A 20,025-nucleotide genomic window follows, 5' to 3' on the forward strand; every position below is an offset into this window, starting at 1 on the left:
ATCAGTTTGGTTTGGAATTTACACCTACCACTAGTACGGTGTCAGTTAATTTTTTAGATCTAACAATCTATGTGGAGAACAACATACTTAAAACCAAATGCTATCGCAAAGATGTGGACTCAAATAGTTTTATACATACATTATATCTAGTTGTCATCTCCCAATCTGGCTTACGGATATCCCAAAAGGGCAATACATGCGTATAAGGAGGAATTGTACGGATATTGATAATTATAATAACGAAACAATGCATATAACCAAACAATTCGAAGCCAAAGGCTATGATATGCAAGTTTTAAACACCACAAGACAGGCAGTAAGCCGTATACCGAGAACAACTCTATTAAACAAAGCAAAACTTAATAATAATTTACCCAATATCCAACAACAAATAAAAAACTTACCAATAGTGACCCAGTTTCATTCAGGTTATAAAACATTCACTAACATTGTTCGCAAATACTGGCCCATCTTACAGGGCGACAAAAATATTAGGGACCTACTGCCTAGTAATCCAAGATTCGTTTACACGAAAGCAAGAAACTTGGGCCTCCTTTTAGCGCCAACTACAAAATCAGTATATCAAAATAAGACAACACTCCAATCAGCAACCACACGTTTAGCTCATGGGTTCAAACCATGTGGTGTATGTCCATGTTGTACTCGCACAACTTTCAACAAGGTACTACAAACTATATTTATGGACTCAAGTGGGACTAAAACGTTCCACATTAAAAGTAGGATATCAAGTTGCGAGTCATCAGGAGTGATCTATGTACTGAAATGCCCCTGCAATAAAATGTATGTGGGCCGCACCAAAAGGCGCCTTAGAATCAGAATAAAAGAACATTTAGATAATATAAATAAAGGGTATACAGGTCATCCTCTATCTCGGCACTTTGCAGAGTATCACAATTGCTCATGTAATAATGTTTCTTTCTGTGGAATCCAATCTGTCCAGCAGAGTGCCAGGGGTGGGAATTTCATAAAACTAATGTCGAGGGTGGAATCCAAATGGATTTTCACCTTAGACAGTTTAGCCCCCAAGGGACTCAACCAGGAGATAGAGTTATATGCCTTCTAGTCTTTTTATTTGCCAATCTGCTATCATTCATTTTTAGACACACCCATCTCAGGAATGTTTATTACCTTTTAAATTCCACTTATTATATTTTAATCTCATTTATATTGTCCCATCAACGTTGGGGGTTTTAAATTGAAATTGAAATTTTGATCAGGTATTCCTGATCAATTTTATTGGATTTGTGCATATATATTTATCTCTTAGCCCAATTTTTTAATAAAGGCTTGGTTTTAAACTAATATTGTTCATAAAAACTGTATCTCCTGTAATATCCCTGTATTCAATGCCCAATATATTCAAACTAATGGACACTTTTTGTATGTTTTTAAGGGATGCACCATTCACTAATCCGCATAATTGCGGTGTGTATCCGTGTAGTAATTTGCATAGTAATTTACACATATGCCGATTATCGTCTCTCTATTTCTGATATGAATACCCAGCGTAGTCGGTTTAGTACGTGAGCTTTTCCCAAGAATGGCGAAATGTAAACATTGCTCTTTGAGGTATGCAGTAAATCGTCCGTCGACTCTCTCTGCGAATCACAGGGACAGGATAGGAAAGGGCCAATAATCAAGCACTATATAAGGATGGGTCCCACAGGGTACTGCAGCCCTGACGAAGAAGGTTGTTAGCCTTCGAAATGCGTTGGTTTGTGTCCCTGTACGCTCCCCGTCCTTACACTTGTGTGACGTCACATTTGAGCCACGCCCCTTTCACACTCCGCCACCGCTTCGGCGTCGCTTCCGGCCGGGGCATGCCAGAGGCAGGCAGTTCGGTCTAACCCCCTGTGACAAGCAAGGAGATACTCAGCGGGCGAAAGCCCTCACCTTATCCCCTCCTCTCTGCTCCACTCTATTACGGGACCGAACACTGGACACCTCCCGGGATAAGTTTAACTACGCTCCGGTGCCACTACAGATTCATGCGGTAAGTGCTCTTGTACTAAGTATTTGTCCGGCTGCATTGCTCCCTGATCTTTGGAGCTGGTAGTATCTATTTTTCCCTGTGTGCACATACATATATCTCATCTACCAACGCACTTTCTTAGCGCAGGTGATAGCTCCTATATTCAAAATTGTCAAACTGCTGATGCAGCCCCACAGAGGGCGGCCAGAGCAAGAGAAATGAATGAAGTAACTGAATCAAGTAGAGCATCTAATGCTGCACGACAATGAGCAATGCACAAAGTGATACACATATTTCACCAAAAAGAGAACAAGATAGAATACGTGTCCAAAATGCAAGAGCCACTCGACGACGGCAAGTTACATTTGCCCCTAGAGGACTTCTCAATCAAATTGGTGAGACACGTATTGAAGAGCACTATACTGGTGAACGGACATTTCGATGTCAGTTCTGCCAATCTAAAAATGTAAAAGACGAAATGGCGCAGGACAAAACATTCCCTTCCTGCTGCAAGAGAGGGCGCATCCAAGTACGTCCAATTCGCATGGGTGATCAATTAGTCAAGTTGATGGAAGGAGAACATCAGCACTCCTAAGTGCGGTGAAATTGCAAAAAAGTGAAATTCCACAATATTTTTTTAACCATCTTTAGTAAATGCTAAAACTGCCATTATGATTCTCCAGGTCATTGCAAGTTCGTAGATACCAAATATTTATAGGTTATTTTTTATTTAATAAAATTGTAAATAAATTTATATTTGCGCAAAAAGACCAGAAGAAACAGAAAAGTTACTGAAAAGTGTGCAAATAACTAAAATGTGCCAATTGGCACAATACAGTACCACCTAACCTATGCGTTAATTTACCTGTATAGCAGGATGATAAAACAGGAGTGGTGGTCCCATATAGAGAAGGTCCTTGCGATGTGCTTTCCTTAATGGGTGTCCTGATCAGGCTCCACCAAGCGGAGGTTAGTTCCTTCCTAGTGGGGCGCCGTCCCGGCCGGTGACAGCCGCCCCCGTGAGTTGGTAACAAGTTACCGCGTGTGTGTATTGCCGGTCACAAGCCGGCAAACAGCCAACAAGGGACAGCGCCCCATAGGTTAGGTGGTACTGTATTGTGCCAATTGACACATTTTAGTTATTTGCACACTTTTCAGTAACTTTCCTGTATCTTCTGGTTTTTTTGCGCAAATATAAATTTATTTACAATTTTATTTTATATAGTGGACAAAAAGGGTGATATTGTCCTTTTATTTGCAGCAAAGAACGGTGACTAAGTGCAGCGCCTTGGGCCATATATATTTTTTATTTGGTCTATTTTTTATTTAAGTGGTGAAAAAAATCCAAAGTTTGTCCAATTTTTTTTAAATGGAGCCATTTTCAGAGACCGTAGCATCTCCATTTTTCAGGATGTGGGGTTGGGTGAGGCAGGGCCGTATTTGCCACTAGGCAATTGAGCGCACGTCAAACAATATGAAGCAGGAAGCTAAATGCCATAAAATCATAAAAATCTTTATTAATACAATGTAGAAAATTGTTAAAAAGTGAATAAACAAAAGGGCAACAATATACAAAAGACAGCCCAAAAAGGTACAGAACAATGAAAGTGTATATTCATCTATAAGAGCAGAGCTACCATCTAGTATAAAAGGTGCAAAAAGCCCCTATTCAAAAAATCAAAGTCATGGGGTAAATACCTTTTTGGTAGCTGTAGCACGCACATTCCCTAGAAAAAGCTTAAACGTGAAACGCGCGTCGGGGTGCTACAGCTACCAAAAAGGTACAGTACTTTCTTCCCCTTCAGCCACGCTAAATTTTTACACCTTTAGTACCCTTTACCTGCTTGTGTATCTGTTTTTTACACTATGCAAATGACACTGCTGCTAATAGCTTCCAACTGTGGATCTTCTTTGCACTAATGGCACTTTCCTTTATGCATGGGTAGTTGTCAATATTATGAGATACATATTATAGCGTTTGCTGATAGATTTATTTTAATGAGCATTATACAGATGGAGGTATTTACCCCATGACTTTGATTTTTTGCATAGGGGCTTTTTGCACCTTTTATACTAGATGTATATTGTTGCCCTTTTGTTTATTCACTTTTTAGCAATTTTCTACATTGTATTAATAAAGATTTTCATGATTTTATGGCATTTAGCTTCCTGCTTCATATTGTTTGATGTGTATTTAAATTTGGAAGTGCCACAAGTCTAGGCAAGGTGTATTTATTAATGTGTGTGTGCATATATGTGCACATATATATTTAATAATTTATTTTGAAGTCAATTGAGGGCACGTGCCTAGGGCGGGAAGATGGGGGGGGCGGCAGCTAAGCATGTTTGCATTTTTTTTAGTCCGGCGGCGGAGCATCCCTGAAGACAGGGGGCGGCAGAGCGGCAGTCAGTACATGTGGTGCTGGTGCCGACTCTACCTATTCCCTGCTGACACACAGTCCACTTACCGGAGGTGGGGCTGAGGTGGAATGGCGGCGCACTGTCTCCCGACCTGGCTGGGACACACGTTGCTGGCCTGGCCTGGGACTCGCAGCGGCAGAGCAGTACACAGTAAGAAAACATGATCTCCCTCCTGCCCACGCACTGCCTGCTGCACGGCTCTGTCAGTGACTCACCACTTCTCTCAGATTCCTCAGGCTCATTTCTGCCTGGAGGCTGGAGCACAGAGAGCAGCAGCACTGGAATGTTTGCACCCAGTCCCAGATAGAGTGAGTGGAGTGGCGGGTGTAACATATGTCTGCCTCTGGTCTGGTCAGGACATTATGGGGATCTGCACATGATGGATGGAGGGAGGGATCTGCAGATGATAGATAGAGGGGGGATCTGCACATGATGGATGGAGGGGATCTACACATGATGGATGGAGGGGATCTACACATGATGGAGGGAGGGGAAGATCTGCACTGGACGGAGGGAGGGGGGATCTGCACATTATGGAGGGAAGGGGGATCTGCACATGATGGATGGAGGGGGGATCTGCACATGATGGATGGAGGGGGGGTCTGCACATGATGGATGGAGGAGGGATCTGCACATGATGGATGGAGGGGCATCTGCACGTAATGGATGGAGGGGGGTCTGAACATGATGGAGGGGGGTCTGCACATGATGGATGGAGGGGGGATCTGCACATGATGGATGGAGGGGGATCTGCACATGATGGAGGGAAGGGGGATCTGCACATGATGGAGGGAAGGGGGATCTGCACATGATGGATGGAGTGGGGATCTGCACATGATGGATGGAGGGGGGGATCTGCACATGATGGATGGAGGGGGGGATCTGCACATGATGGATGGAGGGTGATCTGCACATGATGGATGGAGGGTGGTCTGCACATGATGGATGGAGGGGGATCTGCACATGATGGATGGGGGGAGCTGCACATGATGGATGGGGGGGTCTGCACATGATGGATGGAGGGGGAATCTGCACATGATGGATGTGGGGGATCTGTACATGATGGATAGAGGGCGGATTTGCACATGATGGATGGAAGGGGGATCTGCACATGATGGATGAAGGGGGAGATCTGCACATGATGGATGAAGGGGGAGATCTGCACATGATGGATGGAGGGGGAGATCTGCACTGGATGGAGGGAGGATGTGCACATGATGGATGGAAGGGGGGTCTGCACATGATAGATGGAGGGGGTCTGCACATGATGGATAATGGGGGATCTGTACATGATGGATAGAGGGGGGGATTTGCACATGATGGATGGGGGGGATCTGCACATGATGGAGGGATCAGCACATGATGGATGGAGGGGCATCTGCACGTAATGGATGGAGGGGGGTCTGCACATGATGGAGGGGGGTCTGCACATGATGGAGGGGGGTCTGCACATGATGGAGGGGGGAACTGCACATGATGGATGGAGGAGAAGATCTGCACATGGTGGAGGAGGAGATCTGCACATGGTGGAGGGGGAGATCTGCACATGATGGATGGAGGGGGAGATCTGCACATGATGGATGGAGGGGGGATCTGCACATGATGGATGGAAGGGGGTCTGCACATGTTAAATGGAGGGGGGTCTGCACATGATGGATGGAGGGGGATCTGCACATGATGGATGGAGGGGGATCTGCACATGATGGATGGAGGGGGATCAGCACATGATGGATGGAGAGGGTCTGCACATGATGGATGGAGGGGGTCTGCACATGATAGATGGGATCTGAACATAATGGATGGAGGTGGGTCTGCACTGGATGGAGGGGGGATCTGCAAATGATGGATCAAGGGGGATCTGCAAATGATGGATGGAGAGAGGATCTGCACATGATGGAGTGAAGGGGGATCTGCACATAATGGATGGAGGGGCATTTGCACATGATGGATGGAGGGGGGTCTGCACATGATGGATGGAGGGGGAGATCTGCACATGATGGATGGAGCGGGGATCTGCACATGATGGATGGAGGGGAAGATCTGCACATGATGGATGGAGGGGGAGATCTGCACATGATGGATGGAGGGGAAGATCTGCACATGATGGATGGAGGGGGAGATCTGCACATGATGGATGGAGGGGGAGATCTGCACATGATGGATGGAGGGAGGATGTGCACATGATGAATGGAAGGGACGTCTGCACATGATATATGGAGGGGGTCTGCACATGATGGATGGAAGAGGATCTGCACATGATAGATTGAGGGGGATCTGCACATGATGGATGGAGGGAATCTGCACATGATGGAGGGAGGAGGGATCTGCACATGATGGATTGGGGGGGATCTGCACATGATGGATGGAGGGGAGATCTGCACATGATGGATGGAAGGGGATGCACATGATGGAGGGCGGCTGCAAATGATGTGAGGGAGGGGACGGGACTGCACATTATGAAGTGAAGGGAAAATGGGGGACTGCGAATGATGAAGGGAGGGGGCTGCAAATGATGAAGTGAGGGGGGAAGGGAGACTGCAAATGATGAAGTGAGGGAGAGGACGACAGCAAATGATGTGAGGGGGACTGCAAATGATTAAGTGAGGGACGGAGGACACCAATTGAATTGTATGTGGGGGATGGAGAGAGCAAATGACCTGGGGAGAGCAAATAATGATGAATTTTGAGGGCGGTGGGAGTAAATGATGTATTGAATGTGGGGGGAGAGCAGTTGATAATGAATAGAGGGTGGGGGTGGGAGAGAGACGACATGACAATGAATTGGGTCGGAAGCAGCATGTAAATATAATGGATCGGGGGAGCGGGAGGCACATAATGGGGGGCATTGAGGATGCTGTGACTGGTAATGAATTGGGGGAAAGGGTACAGGGGCTAATTAATGTATATATTAAGTGGGGAAAATGGCTATTTATAGTTGGTGGGGCATATTGGTGGATTAATAATAACTAATTTTATATTAATGGTGGGTACACGTCTTTATTCAGATGTGTACTGTAGTAGAAGAAAGGGAAAAAGTGGGGAATGTGCTCTGGAAGCCGTGCTCTAGGTAACTTATTTTATGCAGAGACAAGTCCTGGCTGGAAGAAATGATGGCAGTCTGCGCTGCATGAAAAAGAACAGCAAAGATGAAGGACTTCAGCTGGAGACATCACTGGTGAGTCAGTGTGTTACCTGTACACTGACTCTATACACTCTATTACCTGTTCACTGACACTATATACAGAGCTCCTGTGTATAATGTCACTGGTGATCACTGTATTACCTGTACACAGACACTATATACAGAGCTCCTGTGTATAATGTCACTGGTGGTCACTGTATTACCTGTACACTGACACTATATACAGAGCTCCTGGGTATAATGTCCCTGGTGATCACTGTATTACCTGTACACTGACATTATATACAGAGCTCCAGTGTATAATGGCACTAGTGTTGTGTTTTTTTTTATTTAGTACTGTAGTATTCGGTCACTATGTGGTGGCAGTAGGTTATCTGGTTATGGTGTGGCGGTATTTCTCCCTGTATATGGTATTATTTGGTCACTGTGTGATGGTAATATGTGATCTGGTCATGGTATGGAGGTATTTGTTACTTGTATGTGGTATTATTCTGTCACTATGTGGTGGTAATATGTCTTCTGGTCATGGTATTTCTCTATTGTATGTGGTATTAATGTTCATTCTAAAAATATATGTGACTCATTCCCTTAAAAATATACCTTAAAAAAAGTATTGGATATTTTAAGAAATGTTTAATAGGTTAGAGTAGAGTAGGTCCCAACCAAAAGAGTCTACCTTGTTGTGGCGGCTTAAAAATTATTTTGGCCACAACAAAAGCTGCCGGTTTTATGTGTGATCTGCTGTCTGCTGAGAACTGTTAATATCAGATTGGTGAGGACGTGGTGCAGAAGATGAGTTTTTCATAGAGCGGGTGTTGGGACTGTGGAAGGCTTGAGGGTGTGGAGGCGGAGCCGGGGTGGAGCTTGGGCAGAGTCTCAAGGGGGCCTGGAAATTTTGCTAGTATGGGGCCCCAAAATTACTAGTGGCAGCCGTGCCCGCACTGTCACCGCAGTTCTGTGAAGGCTGACCCCTTGTGTTGGCTCTGTTCCACCAGTGTCGACACTCGGGTTCATGGGACATTAAATGGAAGTGAGCTCTATGGCTGCCACTCATTTTCTCTTCATTACTTAGCCATACAAACACGGGGACAGTGACAGTATATTTATTTAAAGCCAGTCTGCATGATTTCACCCCTCCAAACCTTTTATATATAAATACCTTTATATGGTCAGTTCCTTTCTCCCTTCTTCAGAAATCAGCATTTCAATTGAAATATAAATAAAGTCTAGTGACTATGGTGGATCGTAACCCTCTATCACTCCGGCTCTATTTCCCGCAGAGTGCCACCACCTTTGCTTCACTGACGGCCTCTATACTGTGTTTCTTTCTGGAAAAAGAGCTGTAAGTCGATCAGGCAGAAGTGTCACTGAGCGGGTATAGAGCTGGAGTAACAGATCTACTCCCTCATTTGCATATGTATGCAAATCGATTTCAGATGAATGGACTGAACATGTAAAAATATTGCTGGAATTGTCTGAAAGAGCTGCATGGGCATAAACATAGATTTGGCCTCATTCATTCCCTATGGGACTTGCGGACATGTGCAGCACTTGCGGTTTTGCACTTACAATGAGACAAAAACAAACACTGCTAGCAGCTTTTTTTTCCCGTTGTTGCAAGTACGGCATTTGCGGGATCGCAGCAAAACCGCAAAAGATGCACGTGTCCTTATAGTAGAAGGGAAAGAATGAGGCTGAACGCAGTGTTGCCATAAGTGATCCGCTGCTCGGCAGATGCGGAAAAACTACTGTTCAGCACATAGGCTAGCGGACTGCCGTTATCGCAAGTGCCGACGTTTACATCGCGCTAGCGCAGATAGAGCATCTGCTAGCTCCATGTGCGCTAGCAGTGACGGACCCGGAAACGCTGCAGCCCGCGTCTCAGGGTCCGTCACTCAATGACGGCATATCCCTAGTGCAGCCCATTGTGGGCGTGCGCTAGCGATGCGTCCGACTGCAGTCAATGGCGGCCGTAACGGACTACGTTACACCGCGTTTATGCCGCGGTGTAACGTAGTCCGTCTAATGGACACCATTAACGCAATGTGAACCCGGCCTAAGTCACCGCTGACAGTGTCTGCATTAGTCATACTCACCAATGGCGGAGGCAGCACGAAAAGTGCCTAGGGCGGCATCAACTCTAAATACGGCCCTGGGGTGAGGGCTGATTTTTTGTGCACCAAGCTGACATTTTTATTGACACCATTTTAGGGCAGATACGATGTTTTGTTTGCCCGTTATTGCATTTTATTGTAATGTTGCAGTGACCAAAAAATGGACTTCTGGCCTTTTGATTTTTTTTCTTGTTACGCCATTTACCGCTCAGATTAATTCTTTTTATATTTTTATAGATCGGGCGATTCTGAAAGCGGCGATACCAAATATAAGGGTTTTTTATTTTGAATGGGGCAAACTGCTGGTGATTTAAATGTTTATATTATGTAACATAAATGCTCACAGCAGCTCAGCATTGACAACCACAGAGGTCTCCTGCAGACCCCGGCTGTCATACCAACCCATCGGCGACACGTGGTCATGTGACATGGGCCAAGCAGAGACACGCATCCAATTTGCATGAGTTAAATGCCCCTGTCAGAGATTAACAGCAGCATTTAACAAGTTAACAGCCGCGGGTGGATCGCAATTCCAACCGCGGCAGTTAGGGGCACATGACAGCTGATCAGATCAGGCTCCGGAGCCCGCACCAAAAAGGAGGACGTGACCTATGACGGACATAGCACGTCATAGGTCACTAAGGGGTTAATGACTCTTATAAATTACATACTGGTATAGAAGTTATTCTAATGCCATGAAGCGGGGCTGGACTGATCCGTTATTGGATGGCATTAGCATGCAACACTTTAATAGTATCCTCTGGACACCGATACGGTTAAACCCTGTTTAGGAGCAGAAAGCCATCAGATCCCGGCCACGGGCAGCTTCTGCTCATTATTATACAGGCTAGAAGAGGAAATGGCGGCTGCAGTGGACACTGAACCAGGACTGGGTGAGTATAAGATTCTTTATTTTGGGGGGATCCTGGGAGCTGTGGTGGCATTGTATGAGGGAATGTACTGTGGAGGCCATCATACTCTGCATGGAGGCTATGGGGCACCATACTGTGGATAGTGAGGATATGCACCATAATATGTATAAGGAACTATGGGAACGTATACTATGTATAGAGGCTATGGGGTTCCATACTAGGTTAGAGCTATGGGCCATTATAGTGTATATAGGGACTATGGGAACGTATACTATGTATAGAGGCTATGGGGTACCATACTAGGTTAGAGCTATGGGCCATCATGGTGTATATAGGGACTATGGGAACGTATACTATGTATAGAGGCTATGGGGTACAGGACTAGGTGAGAGCTATGGGCCATCATAGTGTATATAAGGGACTATGGAAACGTATACTATGTATAGAGACTATGGGGTACCATACTAGGTTAGAGCTATGGGCCATCATAGTGTATATAGGGGACTATGGGGATGTATACTATGTATAGAGGCTATGGGGTACCGTACTAGGTTAGAGCTATGGGCCATCATAGTGTATATAGGGACTATGGGGATGTATACTATGTATAGAGGCTATGGGGTACCATACTAGGTTAGAGCTATGGTCCATCATAGTGTATATAGGGATTATGGGAACGTATACTATGTATAGAGGCTATGGGGTACCATACTAGGTTAGAGCTATGGGCCATCATAGTGTATATAAGGAACTATGGGAACGTATATTATGTATAGAGGCTATGGGGTACCATACTAGGTTAGAGCTATGAGCCATCATAGTATATATAAGGGACTATGGGAACGTATACTATGTATAGAGGCTATGGGGTACCATACTAGGTCAGAGCTATGGGCCATCATAGTATATATAAGGAACTATGGGAACGTATATTATGTATAGAGGCTATGGGGTACCATACTAGGTTAGAGCTATGAGCCATCATAGTATATATAAGGGACTATGGGAACGTATACTATGTATAGAGGCTATGGGGTACCGTACTGTGGATAATGAGGATATGCACCATAATATGTATAAGGAACTATGGGAACGTATACTATGTATAGAGGCTATGGGGTACCATACTAGGTTAGAGCTATGGGCCATCATAGTGTATATAAGGGACTATGGGAACGTATACTATGTATAGAGGCTATGGGGTACCATACTAGGTTAGAGCTATGAGCCATCGTAGTATATATAAGGGACTATGGGAACGTATACTATGTATAGAGGCTATGGGGTACCATACTAGGTTAGAGCTATGGGCCATCATAGTGTATATAAGGGACTATGGGAACATATACTATGTATAGAGGCTATGCGGTACCATACTAGGTTAGAGCTATGGGCCATCATAGTGTATATAGGGACTATGGGAACGTATACTATGTATAGAGGCTATGGGGTACCATACTAGGTTAGAGCTATGAGCCATCATAGTGTATATATAAGGGACTATGGGAACGTATACTATGTATAGAGGCTATGGGGCACCATACTAGGTTAGAGCTATGGGCCATCATAGTGTATATAAGGGACTATGGGAACGTATACTATGTATAGAGGCTATGGGGTACCATACTAGGTTAGAGCTATGGGCCATCATAGTATATATAGGGACTATGGGAACGTATACTATGTATAGAGGCTATGGGGTACAGGACTAGGTTAGAGCTATGAGCCATCATAGTATATATAGGGACTATGGGAACATATATTATGTATAGAGGCTATGGGGTACCATACTAGGTTAGAGCTATGAGCCATCATAGTGTATATAAGGGACTATGGGAACGTATACTATGTATAGAGGCTATGGGGCACCATACTAGGTTAGAGCTATGGGCCATCATAGTGTATATAAGGGACTATGGGAACGTATACTATGTATAGAGGCTATGGGGTACCATACTAGGTTAGAGCTATGGGCCATCATAGTATATATAGGGACTATGGGAACGTATACTATGTATAGAGGCTATGGGGTACAGGACTAGGTTAGAGCTATGAGCCATCATAGTATATATAGGGACTATGGGAACATATATTATGTATAGAGGCTATGGGGTACCATACTAGGTTAGAGCTATGGGCCATCATAGTATATATAAGGGAATATGGGAACATATACTATGTATAGAGGCTATGGGGTACCATACTAGGTTAGAGCTATGGGCCATCATAGTATATATAAGGGACTATGGGAACATATACTATGTATAGAGGCTATGGGGTACCATACTAGGTTAGAGCTATGGGCCATCATCTATATATATAATTGTCTAAGGGTTTTTCCGTCTGTCTGTCTGTCTGTCTGTCTGTCTGTCTGTCTGTCCTGGAAATCACTCCATATAAGGTATGGTCTACAAACAGGATACCTTATATGGAGTGGTCGGCGGTTTGTAGACCATACCTTATATGGAGTGGTCGGCGGTTTGTAGACCATACCTTATATGGAGTGGTCGGCGGTTTGTAGACCATACCTTATATGGAGTGGTCGGCGGTTTGTAGACCATACCTTATATGGAGTGGTCGACGGTTTGTCGGGCGGCCTCGACCAATCAGAGATGGGCACAGCATGGCGACGATGATGTCATAATGGTTGCCATGGCGACGATGATGTCATAAAGGTTGCCTCGACCAATCAGCGACGGGCACAGTCTGCCGCGAATTCTGGAATCATCATTGTCCATATACTGCAGGGACATGCATATTCTAGAATACCCGATGCATTAGAATCGGGCCACAGTCTAGTAGTGTATATAAGGGACTATGGGAGCGTATACTATTTATAGAGGCTATGGGGTACCATACTAGGTTAGAGCTATGGGTCATCATAGTATATATAGGGACTATGGGAACGTATAGTATGTATAGAGGCTATGGGGTACCATACTAGGTTAGAGCTATGGGCCATCATAGTGTATATAGGGACTATGGGAACGTATACTATGTATAGAGGCTATGGGGTACCATACTAGGTTAGAGCTATGAGCCATCATAGTATATATAAGGGACTATGAGAACGTATACTATGTATAGAGGCTATGGGGTACAGGAATAGGTTAGAGCTATGGGCCATCATAGTGTATATAGGGACTATGGGAACGTATACTATGTATAGAGGCTATGGGTACCGTACTAGGTTAGAGCTATGGGCCATCATAGTGTATATAGGGACTATGGGAACGTATACTATGTATAGAGGCTATGGGGTACCATGCTAGGTTAGAGCTATGAGCCATCATAGTGTATATAGGGGGCTATGGGAATGTATACTATGTATAGAGGCTATGGGGTACCATACTAGGTTAGAGCTATGGGCCATCATAGTGTATATAAGGGACTATGGGAACGTATACTATGTATAGAGGCTATGGGGTACCATACTAGGTTAGAGCTATGGGCCATCATAGTATATATAGGGACTATGGGAACGTATACTATGTATGGAGACTATGAGGTACCATACTAGGTTAGAGCTATGGGCCATCATACTGTATATAGGGGACTATGGGAACGTATACTATGTATAGAGGCTATGGGGTACCATAATAGGTTAGAGCTATGGGCCATCATACTGTATATAGGGGACTATGGGAACGTATACTATGTATAGAGGCTATGGGGTACCATACTAGGTTAGAGCTATGGGCCATCATACTGTATATAGGGGACTATGGGAACGTATACTATGTATAGAGGCTATGGGGTACCATACTAGGTTAGAGCTATGGGCCATCATACTGTATATAGGGGACTATGGGAACGTATACTATGTATGGAGACTATGGGGTACCGTACTAGGTCAGAGCTATGGGCCATCATACTGTATATAAGGGACTATGGGAACGTATACTATGTATAGAGGCTATGGGGTACCATACTAGGTTAGAGCTATGGGCCATCATAGTATATATAGGGACTATGGGAATGTATACTATGTATGGAGACTATGGGGTACCGTACTAGGTCAGAGCTATGGGCCATCATACTGTATATAAGGGACTATGGGAACGTATACTATGTATAGAGGCTATGGGGTACCATACTAGGTTAGAGCTATGGGCCATCATAGTGTATATAGGGGACTATGGGAACGTATACTATGTATAGAGGCTATGGGGTACCATACTAGGTTAGAGCTATGGGCCATCATACTGTATATAGGGGACTATGGGAACGTATACTATGTATAGAGGCTATGGGGTACCATACTAGGTTAGAGCTATGGGCCATCATAGTATATATAGGGACTATGGGAACGTATACTATGTATGGAGACTATGGGGTACCGTACTAGGTCAGAGCTATGGGCCATCATACTGTATATAAGGGACTATGGGAAAGTATACTATGTATAGAGGCTATGGGGTACCATACTAGGTTAGAGCTATGGGCCATCATACTGTATATAAGGGACTATGGGAACGTATAATATGTATAGAGGCTATGGGGTACCATACTAGGTTAGAGCTATGGGCCATCATAGTACATATAAGGGACTATGGGAACGTATACTATGTATAGAGGCTATGGGGTACCATACTAGGTTAGAGCTATGGGCCATCATAGTGTATATAGGCCTCCTATACAGACTCACGGAGTAATGTCCACACTTTTAAATGTTAAAGATCTATTTTATTTATACAATAATGGAAAAATCAATATAGCAAACAAATCGGGAAAAATACATAAGTGACATTAAAAACAGCTTATCATAGCCAAGGCACAAGGAGGGCCTTTATGTAGTACACCACAGGGACACCTGGTCACTACAAGTCTATACAGGCTGGCTAGCAGGAGGACTGTATCCCTCAAAGAGCGCTGTAAAAAAGTGCATAGTGCATATAGCAAAGTGCAAACAGTGAGTCAAACAGAGAGGTTAAATGGACCAAAGTCCCAGAGCAGAAGGCAGAGTCAGAAGGGGCATGTACTACTCCAATAACGTCCATAGCCTGAAGGTAACAAGCACCATCCAGCTTACCCATGTAGCCTGTCAGTCAGTGTTTCGCGTGGGCTTCTTCGGGGGACTGTGGCTGTGTGTGTCTCATCCCCGGATCCTTATAGCTGAATTCCTCAGGTGTCCGGCATCAGCGGCGCATGCGCACCGGGTCCCGGGCCGCGTATGGACACCACTCTCCTGGCCTCCCATGTGACACAGCAGGTCGAGGGAAATCCCTTGTGACATCATATACCGGTCCCATCACAGCCGGAAGCCGGAGAGATGCGTCCTGGACCCGGACACAGCGGGCATGCGCACACGCCAGGAGATGCCATATTAAAAAGGGAAGAATAGTAGAGGGGGAGCCAAGTGTGGTACAGACGAGAAGGGAAATGTGTTCCAGCAAAAAACACCAAAAGAGTACACTTGTGAATACAGTGCCAGGTAAGTATAATCCATAGATACCATGTTTAACCCGCCAATCATAATCAACATGGCGGCCCCCATCATGTGTAACAAAGAGGTAACCTGTTAAAGTAGCGGCATTGATTTATCACCTACATATACATACTTATTAATCTCTATTATCAGAAAAAACAAAACGCAAAAAAATAAAAACTAAAAAGGATGAACACAAGAATGCACATCTGTGTAGCCGCTGAAGATGAGGGTGGGCAAACTCCCAAGTCACATCCAGAGGGGTGATCAATTCTGACCTCTGATTAGACACAAACACTTCTCCTTGGCAAAGGTACAAGTCCAGCTCTTCAAGGACCCGGAGATGAGATGAATGATGACATGGGTTGATAAGACATCTACTAAATAAAAATATAAAAACACACAAATTAAAATCCAAATAGGGAGACCACCAGAGGCTTATAAGAATGAGGAGAAGCTTAGCTGCTCTTTTAGGCCCGTGGGAGTCATGGTGTCTAGAGTGGTGATCCACCGACATTCTAACTGCTCCAAAGTACGCGTCCAGTCGCGACCCCTGATGCCACACCTAACCCGATCAATACCATGTACACTCAGATCCTTTGGATTGCATTTATGGTGTGACCAGAAATGGCAAGGGATCATCTTTAGCAACGTCACGTCATCCACCTCACTCGCGGCCGTAATATCCCTGACATGCTCGCGTGTGCGAACACGCAACTCACGTGATGTAAGGCCAATATAACATTTGTTGCATGGACATTTTGCCGTATATATCATGAGTGGTGCTGCACGAGATGTAGTCCGTGATCTTAAATTCTCTCTTGCCGTCAGCAGAAGTGAATGACGTGGCTCTCACATGATTACGGTCGGCCAGGCAGTCACCACAAAGATAAAATCCCCACTTCCCCTTGCCCGCCCCAAATAGCCTAGGTTCTCTTGCAACATAATGACTCCTTACCAGAATGTCCTTCAGGTTTTTACCCCGTCTTGCAGTCATGAGGGGTGAATCAGACAGACATCTGGCAAGCGTCAGGTCAGTTTTGAGGATAGACCAGTGTCTATTCATAATCCTGCGTATAGTTTCCATTGGTGATTATAGGTAGTAATATATCTTACTTTAGATTCCTCCTGTTTGTCTTTTACTTCCTTTTTCCCCGCAAGGAAATTATGTCTCTTAGAGTTCCTGGCACAGGTATAGCCTCTTTTAATACTTCTTTTACTGTATCCACGTGCCAGGAACCTCTCCCCAAGGTCCACAGACTGCCTTTCAAAAGATTCTTCAGACGTACATATTCTTCTCACACGTAAGAATTTGCCAATAGGAATGGCTCCAATCGTGGAACTAGTGTGAGAAGAGGAGGCGTGGATGAGAGCATTCACTGATGTTTCCTTACGGAACATATCCGTGTGGATGGCTCCATCCTCCTGACCAAACAACCTGATGTCGAGAAACCTCCTCCCTCCCTTTTCCCTCTGTGGAATGGCACAGGTTCCTGCAGAGGGTAGGTAACGTGGTATGGGATAGCACACGTTCCTGCAGGGGTAGGCCACGTGGTATGGGATGGCACAGGTGCAGGGGTAGGCCACGTGGCGTGGGATGACACAGGTTGCTTCAGGGGTAGGCAACGTTGTGGGATGGCAGGTTCCTGCAGGGATAGGCCACGTGGTGTGGGATGGCACTGGTTCCTGCAGGGGTAGGCCACGTGGTGTGGGATGACACAGGTTACTTCAGGGGTAGGCAACAGTGTGGGATGGTAGGTTCCTGCAGGGGTAGGCCACGTGGTATGGGATGGCACTGGTTCCTGCAGGGGTAGGCCACGTGGTGCAGGATGGCACAGGTTTCTGCAGGGGTAGGCCACGTGGTGTGGGATGGCACAGTGTCAGGACTCTGAACATTTTCTACCTTTTGTGCATTACTGCCCTTTTCCAACATGGCGTCTTTGGTCTCATGTGCACTTGTCTTCCTGCTATAAAACTCCACCCCAGCCTTCAGTCTGTGCTAGATTATTCTTCTTTGCATCCAGCTCCTGATTACTCCCTGGCCTTGCACCTGCACCTGCTCCTGTGAACCTGTGATGGAGATCCTGCCACTCTGCTCTGAGTTCCTGCTGCATACACCAGTGTTCAGTAATCCTCCTTCATCTGCTGTTCATGTTACTTCCATCTGCATTTGCTGGATATGTAAGCTGTTTCTGCTCTGCAAAATCTGAGACTATTAACCAGGCCTCCCTGGTTGAGCTAAGATATGATTTGAACTGCCTAATAGCATATCTATCTGTGTCTGGACTAAGTCAAGGATCTATGCGTGTCAAGTTTCCTCAAGAATAACTGTGCTTCATAGACTTTCTGTTTGTTTGAATCGACCTCTGAAGATTCCTATAGACTGTTAGGCTGCGTTTATTATTTGCACCAAGTGCTGTGGACTTGAGTTTCTCTCTGCACCTGCTTGAATCACCGTGTGATAATATAAGCTTTACCACTTATAAAACTGTGTCCTGTTGTCTTGTTCCACGCAAAGAGTCTCCTGAATTATCCCCTATAATTATTACACACAGGTTCCTGCAGGGGTAGGTCACGTGGTGTGGGATGGCACAGGTTCCTGCAGGGGTAGGCCACATGGTGTGGGATGGCACAGGTTCCTACAGGGGTAGGCCAAGTGGTGCGGGATGGCACAGATTCCTGCAGGGGTAGGCCACGTTGTGTGGGATGGCATAGGTTCCTGCAGGGGTAGGCCGCGTGGTGTGGGATGGCACAGGTTCCTGCAGGGGTAGGCCACGTGGTGTGGGATGGCACAGGTTCCTGCAGGGGTAGGCCAAGTGGTGCGGGATGGCACAGGTTCCTGCAGGGGTAGGCCACGTGGTGTGGGATGGCACAGGTTCCTGCAGGGGTAGGCCACGTTGTGTGGGATGGCATAGGTTCCTGCAGGGGTAGGCCACGTGGTGTGGGATGGCACAGGTTCCTGCAGGGGTAGGCAACGGTGTGGGATGGCAGGTTCCTGCAGGGGTAGGCCACGTGGTGTGGGATGGCACAGGTTCCTGCAGGGGTAGGCCACGTGTTGTGGGATGGCACAGGTTCCTGCAGGGGTAGGCCACGTGGTGTGGGATGGCACAGGTTCCTGCAGGGGTAGGCCACGTGTTGTGGGATGGCACAGGTTCCTGCAGGGGTAGGCCACGTGGTGTGGGATGGCACAGGTTCCTGCAGGGGTAGGCCACGTGGTGTGGAATGGCACAGGTTCCTGCAGGGGTAGGCCGCGTGGTGTGGGATGGCACAGGTTCCTGCAGGGGTAGGCCACGTGTTGTGGGATGGCACAGGTTCCTGCAGGGGTAGGCCACGTGGTGTGGGATGGCACAGGTTCCAGCCCTTGGGCTGTCCCACTCCTTGTGCCAGATAGAAACAACCATGGAGCCTGATGTGGCCCATGGGCCACACTTTGTCCAGGTTTGGACTAGAATTTAAGACATTAAGTAACTGCAGAGTAGTGACTACAGCCAGGGCCAATTCTAGCTGTTTTGCTAACTAAGGCGACAATTGAAATGGCTCTTGTTCCTGCAATACCATAAAAATCTGAAATAAACAAATGCTATGAAATCATAATTTTTTTTGCATTTGCTTTTAAGTTGTTCATTATTTGGTAAAGGAGATCTGTGAATATGATTCTCCAGGACAGTGTGATTACAGCAATACCAAACTTTCCTGTATTCTTTATTTTGCAAAACAAAAAATGTTTGGTTTGTAATGCTAATGTTTTCTCATTACCATATGGGTTAAATAGTTTAACTTTTTTTTTACAATTTCAATAGCCAGATCTTTTACTGATGTGGCTGTACCAATTTTTTTTTCTTACTTCTTTATTTTTAATGAGGGAATACAGCACCAGAATCATCAATTAGTACATGAATACATCACTAGAACCACCATCAGTACAAGAATACATCACCAGAACCATGATCAGTGCTGAACTACATCACCAAAACCTCCAGTCAGTAAATGACTACCTCACTACTACCACCATCAGTACATGGATACATAATCAGAACCACCGTTAGTACATGACT

At 45.5% G+C, this 20,025-nt stretch overlaps 1 protein-coding gene across 2 annotated transcripts in view; it reads left to right on the forward strand.

Annotated features, from left to right (window-relative positions):
• The window catches only part of LOC143817404 (sialidase-3-like), a 107,908-nt gene that overhangs the window by 16,102 nt on the left and 71,781 nt on the right, over positions 1-20,025 (forward strand). The window contains exon 3 of one of the 2 annotated variants that reach the window (XR_013224131.1): positions 17,995-18,446. The exons of the other annotated variant lie outside the window; for it this stretch is intronic. The gene's annotated coding sequence lies outside the window, so the exon portion shown is untranslated. Of the gene's footprint in view, positions 1-17,994; positions 18,447-20,025 lie in introns of those variants that run through there. 2 annotated transcript variants of the gene reach the window in all.

The sequence above is a fragment of the Ranitomeya variabilis genome, chromosome 3 (genome assembly GCF_051348905.1).
Source record: "Ranitomeya variabilis isolate aRanVar5 chromosome 3, aRanVar5.hap1, whole genome shotgun sequence".
NCBI lineage: Eukaryota > Metazoa > Chordata > Amphibia > Anura > Dendrobatidae > Ranitomeya > Ranitomeya variabilis.